The sequence below is a fragment of the Ambystoma mexicanum genome, chromosome 14 (genome assembly GCF_040938575.1).
Source record: "Ambystoma mexicanum isolate Mex_15411 chromosome 14, UKY_AmexF1_1, whole genome shotgun sequence".
Lineage (NCBI taxonomy): Eukaryota > Metazoa > Chordata > Amphibia > Caudata > Ambystomatidae > Ambystoma > Ambystoma mexicanum.
Window position 1 is genome coordinate 405,568,573 of NC_090940.1, and position 12,402 is coordinate 405,580,974.

The window sequence follows — 12,402 nt, forward strand, 5'->3', positions numbered from 1 at the left end:
ACAAGTCCAATGCCACTAGCAGGGGGGAGAATTCCAGGAAAGCTATGATCCTCCCCCTCTTCAACTACTCAGGCCACCTCTCTGTGCGACGTTTCCCCCTCCAGTACACAAGAAATCCTCCAGCACCCACTGCATCAGAGAAAACTTGTACCTTCCAAGACCACCGGGTCGCCTTGCACCAACATAGACACACCATCAAATTCCCCCAGAAATCTCAGCCATACCCTTCAATCCTCTCTGACAGTGCTTGAAACCCTCACTCTGTGATGTGGGTGCATTAACCCCGCCGTAGAACGGGCCATATTTGGACAAAATGTGCAACCCAGAGCCACAACTAGACATACAATTGAGATTCCCTACCAGTCTCTGCATCTCCACTGATGCGCTGCTATCACCTTCTCCAGCAACTGTACCAGCTTGCTCATCTTGGGCCTCATTACAACCCTGGCGTTAAGGGGTTAACGGCACCGTAAAAGGCTGCAGCGCTGTTAAACCCTTAACGCCAGATTCACACTTTAACGCCTGCTTTTTGCAGGCGTTAAAGTCCATCCCGCTAAGGGACCTTGGTGCTAATTACGGCACCGTAATTTACGGTGCCGTAATTAGCGCCTTGCCCATTCCCATTGAGCCCTATGGGCCAAAAATGGGAATGGGGAAGGGGCCATGGTGAATGGGAATTTACCGCCCCGCCAACCTTGGAATGGGGCGGTAAATCCGGAGAGGAACAGGAGCAGGGGGATAAAGGAAAATTAAACAAAATACTGCAGATATCTGGCAAGCGTGAGGTCATGGCCACTGAATCCAGCCCAATTCCCAGAAAAATCAGAACCACTGCTGGCACCTCTGTCTTATCCTCCGCTAATGGCACGGGCAACTCGAGCATCAACAACTGAAAACCTCCAGCATTCGCTGGCACTCCTGCTCTTCATCCGCCTCACTGATGAACAAGGAATCATCCAAATAGTGCAACACTCCCCCAAAACCAGAAATGTAAGTGAAAACCCACTGCAGAAAGGAGCTAAAACACTCAAACAATGCACATGACACTGCACAGCCCATTGGGAATGATTTGTCCACATAATTTTGATCCTCAAATTGCATCCCCAGTAACCAAAAATCCTCTGGATGCACCAGCAACAACCTAAAAGCCGACTTGATGTCACACCTCACCTAACCCACCGCCTGATCCACACTTGCATACGAGACCCCGCAATCCTCGCAATCCTCTGGCCATGACAAGTGGTGAATCAACCTGAACTCACCGGCTACTTTTTTAGGCCCAACCCCTAAGGGGGATACCACCAGATCACCTGGAAAATCCAGAAACCGCCCAACCACCCTTCCCTCAGCCACCTCCTTCTGCAGCTTCGCTCTTACCAACTCCGAATTCTCCCATGCCGACTTCAGGTCTTCCGCCCATTGCCACATCTATGGCCCCTGGAACACCAACTTAAAGCCCTCATGGAAACCCACACCCAAAATCCTGGCCCCTTCCCTATCCAGGTAAAAACAATGCCATTCCTCCACCTTAACTGGAGTATAGGCCATTTCCCACAACTCCTCGCCCTGCCCCAAGCCCCCTCCACCTCTCTCCTGTCACAAAACATTGCATGACAGGATGCCGTCCTGCGCATCTGCTGCATTCATGTCTGAATTTGCACACCGGCCTAGAGCAACCCTCTTTATTAAAGGCCCAGCATGCCACTGGTGGCTGTCCCCTGCCTCTTCCCCCTGCCCCATTGAGGGCAGAGAGATCAGGTAAGGGCCAGAAAGGCACAGGTAAACCTCTCGCTGTAAGTATTGTTGGGGCTGGGTGCGTGGGCGGGTATCTGGTCTTTCCATCTAACACCTTTCCATCGAATACCTTTCCATCGAAAATTATTCATTGAATTGCCTTTCCATTGAAAAGCATATTCATTGAATAATTTTCGATGGTTAATTTCGATGGATAGGGTTAGGGTTCGGGTTAGGGTGCGGGCTAGAATTAGATTAAGGGGTAGATTAGGGTTAGGCTTGGGGCTAGGTTTAGATTGAGAGTTAGATTAGGGTTAGGGGTTAGGGTTAAGGGGTGGGGGTTGGGGGTTGGGGGGGCTGAAGGGGGACCCCCAATATACAAAAAAACATTAAAACGTTACAAGGAACTGGCCAGTGCCGAAATGTCAGCACTGGACAGCTCCATGTAACGTTTAATTTAGAAAATAAACACATCGAAATGCTATCTTTTACATTTAAAAGTACATATTCTTAGACTCCTTCAAATGTGTCAAGGCAGGGAAGGCCCCGGGGAGGGCGGCTTCACACCCAGTTTCTTTAAAACCTTCTCCACGCTCCTTACTCCCTTTCTGGTAACCCTCTTCAATGATGTTTTCGAGACGGGCCGGGCATCCCTGTCCTCTGCACAGGCCCTTCTAACGATCATCCCAAAGGAAGGTAGGGACCCGAAACATTGCGGATCATACCGCCCCATCTTGCTCCTCAATATAAACAGCAAAATATATGCGAGAATCATGCGGCTAGATTGGAAACACACTTACCGAGGTTAATACACTCAGACCAGGCTTTGTGATAGGGAGGCAAAGAGCAGACACAATGATAAAAACATTACACTTGATATATGAAGCACAGGGGAGGAAGAAGGATCTGACTCTCCTTTCATTAGAGGCCAAGAAGACATTTGACAGGGTGGCCTGGGATTTCTTGGAAAAGGGTTTAGTCTTGATAGGCTTGGGACCGAGGCTACATCGTGCCATTAAGGCAATATACTCATCTCCAAAGGCCTCTGTGGCAGTGAATGGTGGCTACTCAAGATGGCTTGCATTGGAGAGGGACTACGCAGTGCTGTCCTCTGTCTGCAATACTATTTGGAATAAGAAAGGGGTACCTGTATATACCAAAGGCTCTCCAGGTTAACTTCTATAGCACAATAATAAACAATGAGCCTAGGTACAAATGAGGCTAGAGAGAAAAAACTGCAAAACTATACACATTTTATATTTTCAAAATTCAAACCAATTTCATTTTCATAAAAAACTTTTCAAAATAATATTAACCCAACTTATTCAACATCATAATTTCTTCTGATCAGTCTCCATTCTCTCATACTTTCACACATACCATCAATATCTCAAATATTTAACAAAAATGTGCATAAACCAAAAATACACAAAGAACAATAAACAGTCTCGTTCCTATCAGTACTGTTTTTTTCACAGATATGTGATGAATTTATGTTCATAGAACGACTTAAATTGTTGTCCCAATGATCTACATATATTTCGGTCACTAATGGACTATTTGGTCCTTCGTTTTTTCAACCTTCTTCGGGATCTAGGAACCACCATTCCGGGCTCTCACAACAACTGAATCAGATATCTTCTGGAGTAAAATTCTAAAATACGGGGGGCGTGGCTAACGAGCCATGGAGTAGGACGTGGCATCTTGAGGAGCTCCTGCAGATCCGGAATCAATCCGTGCAAAAACATGACAAATGTCACTTAAGAACGCTGAAATTGCAGGCATGTGTGTCGGAAGATAGGCGTTACGTTAGCTGAAGCTTGCGAGTGAATCGGGACGTGGATTTGTGTGGTACGGCTCCTTCGCGAATGCGGCCGCACACAGACAAAAGAAAGAAGATGGCGGACCCGAACAACAAAGGGAACCAACAAAGGAACCGCTTACACAGAGGAATTCTGCATAGACTTGTGCGGCAGATGAGCCGAGGCTGAGTGCCACACATCAAGCATTTAGACAGAACGCTGAAGTCTGTTCAGCCACAAGGAAACAGAACTGAGGTCTGCCATAGAGAATCGTGATTCATGCACTCCAGGAAGCAGTCGGAGAGGCCCGATCTCAAACCGTAGACCAGACCAGAAAGGAGCATGGATCTGCGACCCGCAGAGGACAACGCCAGCAGCGGCCGGGTGTGCTCACCGAAAGGAAGGCACACAGAAATGTAAAAGGATCACATTGGAAGCTGATGCATGCTCAGACAGGCGGCGCGGATACGAAGGCGGCGCAAGATAAGAAGCGCACTACAAAGGTCGGAAGCAAAGTCCCGAATGACCAGGCTGCGCTCCATAAACATCATACATAAGAAGGGGCTAAATGAGTAGGTAACGAAGTAGCCACTTCGTGAAACAATTTTGTAACAACACGTGAACGAAACGCAAGCGTGGAAGGCAAAGCGGACGTGCACAAATACGTTCTGAGAAGGCTGACAAAACCGGGGGGACCCGTCCTGAACAAACTGGCAGCGCTTCATGGGAACAAATGAATGCCGCAAAGAGAAAGGTGACACGAAGTTGACCAACACAAGAGAAACATCGCAACAGACATGAGAGGGTGGTACAAAAGCAGGATGGAAGACATAGGTGCTCAATGAGGGCAACGGAGACGAACAGGAGCAGGGGGATAAAGGAAAATTAAACAAAATACTGCAGTGAGAAGGAAAATAAAAATGGCCACTGGCAAGATGGAGATGTGGCTGGTGTAGTACATAAGCACACCAAAGTGGTCCAGGCTGGTGAGGGAGCTGCAGATCACAAGCATTGAGAAACTGTAAATCACAAAGCACCTGTAGCTGACGCACCTGGGGCCCAATAGAGTCAAAGAGGGCACCTGGGAGAGCACAACCCATTCCTTTGGCTAAAGAAATAGTGCTGGGACGCTATTGGAGCAATTCCCCCTGGGCCCAAGCGCTAACAGTAGTCTGCCCCTGACGGGGCTAGGAATCATAAGTGAGGGGGCTCACCCACGAATCCAGCGGCAGCAAAATGTCCAACAAGCCTCCAAGACTGAAGAGCAAACAGCATACACTGGACGAATACGCTAGGACACCTCCTGGCCCTGAAGGCGCTAGGAGCAAAGACAAAGCACTAGCTGGCGGTATGGCTGCCATGAGTACGAACCAGGAGGTCCTTGCAGCGATTGCCGATTTGAAGGTGGCTTGGGAGACCAAGCTTGAACTGGCTGTGACGGAATTAACAACAGCGCTGGACCCCAAGGTTGGGGCGGTGCAGGAGGAAGTGAACCTGCTCAGACAAGATGTCAGGACACTGGCGGAGCGCACGGAGAACCTTGAGAAAGAGGCGGGCCCGACCGCATCAGACTGTGCCACGCACAAATTGCAGCTGCATGCCCTGGTGCAACGTGTGGGCAACCTGGAAAGCAGGGCGGAGGAGGCGGAAGGACGTGCCCGGAGAAATAATATCCGTATAGTTGGATTGCCTGAGGGAGCTGAAGGTCCAAATCCTACAGAGTTTATCGAGCCTATGCTGATGCAGGAGATCACTGGAGGAGCCTTATCCCAGGGATTTGCGGTAGAAAGGGCGCATAGAGCCCTGACGAGGAGGCCGCCACCGGGTAATCCTCCTAGGCCGATGATTGCTAAGATCCTCAATTATCGAGATCGAGAAAGAATCCTTGAATATTTTCGCAAGGGCGGAACAATAAAATGAGTGGCAGCAAATATAACTGCCTAACCGGATTACACCCTGCAGGTGCAACGGAGCCGTATGAACTTTGGGTCTGTCAAGAGGAGGCTGCGAGAAGCGGGCCGCAAGTATATGTTGCTCTACCCGGCAAGGCTGAAAGTTTTTCATAAAAACAAAACCTTGTTTCGATGCTCCGGAAGACGCCATGGGATGGCTTGACACGCAGGGCTGCCCCCAGGAGCCGGACGTCCAGACAGGAGATGGAGGAAGCAGAGACAAGTAATGTATAGAGGGGGCACCTGGAGGTGTCGGGACTTAAGACTATGGAACTTGATTATAGTCATTGGCGCAACTCGATAGTGGGCATGTTTAGTAAGCACTAAGACTATGGCTTGGTAAAGGAGCCTCTGGATGTTAGTTTTTCTAACCTCATTTAGAGTTTAGTTAGGTCACTGTTAGTGCGGTGACACCCTGCTGGGTTCTTAGCTTGGGATTCCGAGGTAGGACCAAACGCGGGGACGCCTGAGATCCAGGGATGGAGCTGGGCAGTTGTTGGGGTTGGGGTAGGAAGGGGGGAGGGAGGGAGGGGCTGGTGTGCAGATGTTGGGGAAGGGTTGGGAGGTGGGAGGGGGGTGGGGAGTTCGGGGTGTTTTTAGTTAAGGGTTGTTTGAAATGGGGGAATGAGCCTATACAGACTAGATTGGAACTCAGAGTTAGACTGCACCTGTGGGCGGACGAATGATATTCGTACGGCCCATGAGAGACCTGAAAATAATTACGTGGAACGTACAGGGGCTCAATAGCTATTCTCAATAGCTATTTAAAGAAGAATAAAGTTATGTTGTACCTGCGTAGGCAAAAAGTAGATATTGCGCTGCTGCAGGAAACCCAGCTTACGTGGGAAAGGATGGATACGATTGCCGGGAAGTGGAAGGGAGTGTTGGTGGGCTCATCATACTCTGCTTACGCGAGAGGAGTGCTCATTTGGGTGGCGCCACATGTCCCTTTTCAGCGATTGCAAGTGGTAGCTGGGACAGAAGGGAGGATGATCATACTGAGGGGGTTGGTGGAAAACAGGGAGATAAGTATAGTCAATACGTATGCCCCAAACCAGAACACAGCGGCGTACATTAGAACATTGTGTACTAATCTGAGCGCATGCGCAGGAAGCGCTGTGATCTGGGGTGGGGATTTCAACTGTGTATTGAACCCTAGGGTAGGCAGGTCGGATGGGAAGATGGACAAACCGACCTCTGCTGCCAAAGCGCTATGGACATTGCTGTGTGACTTTGGCTTGGAAGATGCATGGAGAGTGAGACACCCCCAGGAAAGGCAATACTCACATTATTCTGCCCCATGGCAGTTATCCACGAGGTTGGATTATGTCTTCACTTCATCTGATATGATAGCGGAGATTACATGAATAGAGTACAAAGCTAGGGTCCTGTCGGACCACTCGCCCCTGACTCTCGAATGGCAATATTGCCCCCTGAGAGCGAGGATCCCGACATGGCGGCTACAAGCGGAAGCACTGAGAGACCCCTTCTTTAGGGAGGGCTTGAGGGAGGAGGTTGCACATTATTTTGAAACAAATACTGGGAGTGTGAACTCGGCGGGAAAACTATGGGAGGCTTTTAAAGTTGTGATGAGGGGAGTAGCCATAGCAAAATCTAATGGTCTACAAGGTGGGATTTTAGCTGAATTACAGGAGACGGAAGAGAAATTGGAAGAGGCTTTAAGGGGCGAAGATGATACAGCAGAGAAGGCTACAGCAAACATGCACATAATATTGGGATAGATTATGTAACCTCAATTACAAAAAATATGTAGAGATACAGCATGCGGGGGGTGATATACCGGGGAGACTTTTGGCATGGTTATATAAGAACGAGACCCCCAGAGTCACAATTAGGACCATAGAGAAGGAAAGCGGGAGTGCAGTAGACACCCAAGAGGGAGTTAATCAGGCATTTGTTGACTAATACAAGACATTATATGGGGACGATGGTGAGAGTAGTCGTGTTATGATGGTAGAAACGCTGGAGGACATAGGGTTGCCCAAGATAAGTGTGGAAGAGAGAGAGGAACTAGATGCACCAATTACCTTAGAAGAACTAGGGGAGGTGGTGAGGCAGTTGCCTACTAGCAAAACTCCGGGGACAGATGGACTCCCAAGTGAGTTTTACAAAGTATATATGGAAGAGGTCCTTCCCCCACTGCTAGAAATGTTCAGTGAAGCGTTCGAGACGGGAAGCTTACCAGAGTCATTGAGAGAGGCCATCATAATTCCGATTCCCAAACCTAATAAGCCTCGGCACAGCTGTGGCTCCTATAGACCCTTGTTGATGTTGAATCAAGACAGTAAGATATTGACTGCTGTCTTAGCAAATAGACTGAAGAAGGTTATTGGCAAACTAATACACCCTGATCAAACGGGCTATGTTCCAAACAGAAATATTACAAATAACCATAGACGACTTCAAAGAATTATTGAGAGCGGCAGCGACAATGATGATGAAATGGCAATTGTGTCCTTGGACGCGATTAAGGCCTTCGATTCAGTTAAATGGCCATGGCTGCTTGCAGCCCTGGAATGCTACGGGTTGGGGCCGGGATATGTAAGGTGGGCCAAAATATTATATAGTGAACCGCTGGCTAGGGTTAAGACAGGATCGGTGATATCGGTAAGGTGGCAGCTCAGCAGGGGCACCAGGCAGGGTTGTCCATGGTCTCCAATGCTCTACATATTGGCCCTGGAACCTCTAGCAATATACTTGAGACAGCAATATGACACCATAGGCATCGAGGTGAAAGGGGAGCGACATCTGATTTCTCTATATGCAGATGACATGCTACTGTACTTACGATACCCAGAGGACAACCTCCAGTACATATTAGAAGTGATGGAGAGTTACGCTAAGTTATCTGGTATAGCGGTGAACCCCCAGAAGTCCAGTATGTTCCCATTAGGGGGGTACATAGGGATTCCACCCGAGAGATTGCCTGTATTACAAGTACCATGGGCGGTTAGCACATTTCGGTACTTGGGGATAAACATATGCCACACTGTGGAAGAGGAGCATAGGCGCAATACAGAAGTAGCCATTGGAAAAATTGAGAAGTGCATGCAATTCTAGGCAAGGTTGCCCTTGGCAATGATGGGGCGGGACCAATGCTGAAGATGGTAGTTCTGCTAAGGTTTTTACACTACTTTGCGAATATACCGTACCTGATTCCCAAGTTCTTCACCAAACTGAATAGCATGTGTAGGGATTTTTTATGGTGCGGCACGCGAAATAGAGTGGCGCTGTGGAAATTACAGAATTTTCATGACAGAGGAGGGATAAAATTGCCTAACTATGAGGTGTATTACGTGGCAGGCCAATTGCAATATGTTGCCAAATGGCTCTCTGACGAAGAGACCTCGGAATCTAGGTTATTCGGGCGTGATTGTGCACCATTTTACCTGAAAGAGATGATGTGGGTGCCCAGGGCGGAAATGATGGGGCGCCCTAAAATGATGCTACTGGGGTGGAGGATGTGGCGTAGGGCATGCCAGATGATGGAGATCCCATCCCCATGCTCTCCGCAGGTACCACTGGTTGCATTAACAGGGGAAGATGTGCAGCTGCGAATGACAATCAGGAACCACTGGGAACCTGTTGGGGTGGCGACGATGGGTGACATTTGGCATGAAGGCTCTAGTATTGCTTTTGAGAGGCTGCGGGAAGAAACTGGGTTGCACGAGTGCCAATATATTACACATTATAGAATGGTGCAGAGGATTAAGAGACTATGGCCTGAAATTGTGCTGGAAGATGAACCAGATGCCACCATAGACTTGATATACGACATAGCAGAAGGGGGCCACGAGATTTCCAGAATATATGAAATGCTGATGTTTAAAGTGGGGAAGGAGGTCACGCAGTTGAGGCTGGATTGGGAAACGGAAGTGGGAGCCCCGATGGAGGATGGGATGTGGGAACGGGCGCAGGTATAACATAAGAAGGTGTCCAGAAATGCGAGACTGAAACAGATTCAACTGTATATAACGCATAGGGCATACATGACACCTTGAAGGATATCAAGGTTTGAGAACGCAGGATGGCAGGCATGCCCCAAGTGTGATGAGGAGAACGCAGGCATGGTGCATATGTTCTGGTCATGCTGGGCATAGAACGCTTCTGGAGCGAAGTGAAAGGGAAACTGGAAAAAAAGGGGGTCAAGCTTGTAGTGGACACAGTGTGGGCCTGTTTGTTGGGAGGGTTCCCAAGGTCGCAGAAGCTCGAGCATGCGAGTAAACTGAAGGATCTGGCTTATTTGCTGGCGAAAAGGAAAATTGCCATGGGATGGAAGACATGCCACATGCCAAATGTGGAGGTGTGGTGGAGAGATTTGCAAAAATGGGCGGAAGCGGAAACCATGGTGTGGCAAGAAGTGAGCAACGCAGGGGGGGAGGATGAGACTGAGTCCCTGATGGCCTGGAAATCATTGATAGCCGAGCTGTTTGGGTCAATAGGAGACCCGGCAGAACCTGAAGAGGGGGAGACTTTACCACAGGTTGCAGAAACAGAATGTTTCAAGTAATAGACTCGTAAAGGGGGGTGGGGGAAGGGAAGTAGTGGCTAGCAGTTAAGAAAGCGCAATGAAACTGTTGAAATACGCACTGTTTGTTTGGTTTGTATTGTTTGGTTTTGTTTATAACTCAATAAAATGTTTTAAAAAAAATTTAAAAAATAAAAAATTATTCTAAAATACAAACATACACAATGCTCATCAATCGCTAACCTCTTTATAGCGACAACATTTAATTATGTACAACCATCAGTTAGATGGTGTTCAACCACACTCACCTCTAACCAAAGGGGTAGTGTGGCTGTCGGTAATCACTCCACCATGGTTCTGCTTAAAATTTGCAGACACCTGGAACAATGTAGAACACAAGACTAATTACTCCCTTTTGTTCTAATGTTCTAAACTGATTTTCGACAGACTGTTGCATATATATATATGATTTCATTACTTACAGCAGTCTTTTCTGTAGCTCTAGATGCAAAATTTTACCTCGACTCACACCCACGTGATCGGGCGCGATATTAGTTGTGGCATTAATCAAAGACACAACTGAAATGATCAATATCTTGAAGGAGATAGTCATAGAAAGTCAGGACATTTTGAGACCACACAATCCTCCCAAAAGCTTTATCCAGGAATGTGCAAGACTGGCCATGAGTGAAAACTTTTTCCTTTTTAAAACGCACATCTGTAAACAACTGAGAGGTGTGAGTATGGGAGCCACATTCGCTCCGGATGTGGCCAACCTGTACATGGCTAATTTTGAGAGGTCGTTCATATCTGGACCCGATAACAGCTTAAGTAAACAAGTGTTTCATGGGAAGGTGGTCGTCTGGAGGTGCTTTATCGATGACATTTTCTTAATTTGGAGGGGGTCAGATGAATCACTGACAAGTTTCTCGAAGTGGATAAACTCATGTGACCCGAACATAAAGTTCACAATGGAGAGAAACCAATGAGAGATCAGTTTTTTAGATCTGCTGATCAGGAAGAACAATACAATTTTGGAAACTACCCTTTACAAGAAGGAGACTGATAAAATCAGTCTCTTACACTTTTCCAACTTATACCCAAATGGATTAAAACAAAATCTTCTGTATGGCCAATATTTGCGGATCTAGAGAAATTGTAGTCAAAATAATGATTTCAAACATCATGCAGAAACTCTCAAAGAGAGACTGATTGACCGAGGATATCCCAAAAAGTTGGTCAAACAACAATGTAAGAGGGCAGCTAACACCCACCATGAAATATGTCTCACAACGAGGCCCAAACCTGAAAATCAAAGATTGGGGTGTGTGTCAACATATTCACCTATCAGTAATATACTGAAGATAAGTGTGAACAAAAATTTGCATTTAATAAGACAGGAGGGTAGTTTAGCTAAGAAACCTTTATTTGCCTTCACCAGAAATATGACCCTAAGACAAAACTTGTTCATACCTATACGGAAGAAAAAAGAACAGAACAGACTGTGATAAATCAATGGGGTCTGGAACCCATTGTGGGTCACTATAAATGTGGAAATTGCGTTGCATGTCAATTTACTGAAACAAGAAAAACTTTTGAGTGGGGCGCAATGAAAAGGAAGATGAAGGAACATACCAACTGTTTGATGACAAATGTAATATACATAATTATGTTTCTCTGCAATGAGATCTATGTGGGAAAGACCACTCGACAGGTACGTCAACGTACATCGGAACACCGTTCCTGCATATGCAACAAAATCATGGATAAACCTCTGGTTGATCTTTTTGTCCTTAAATAACATTCAGACAGAGACATAAGGTGGTTTGTCCTTCAGAAGTTAAAAACGCCAACAAGAGGTGGCGACATGTCAGGGATTCTACATCGCGCTGAACAAAGGTGGATATATTCTTTGAATGGTGTTAAGCAAGGATTGAAGGTTTCCATTGAATGGAACAAGCTTATACATTCATGAAAAAAGAGTATGAAAGAGTCGAATAAATGGCATACGCAGCAGGGGAATACATCCCCTTTATTTCCATCTTTATGACCTTTTGATCCAATTAACTCCTTTTTCAGGTAGCCCCTTTAGGAATAAGGTGACTACATGTTGCTGTTGTTGACAATTGGGGCCATTACCCCTTTGTGAATTGTCCAGGCCAGTGTGTGAGCTTTCAGTCCTCTTTCTATGACTATTGCTATACTGATGGAATCCTCTTTCCATGTCTACTGTTTCCGTGCACCTTAGAAGAATAGTGTCCTCTTTCTATCTTTAGAAGAAGAGTGTCCTCTTTCTATGTTTGGTGTATTCATGCCCACCAGAAGAGGGACTATCTATCTAACTAAGTATATTTGTGGATGAGGAAAGACCAGTGCGAACAAAGTGTGGCGTTTCTTGGATACGGGAGAGTTGATTACATCGATT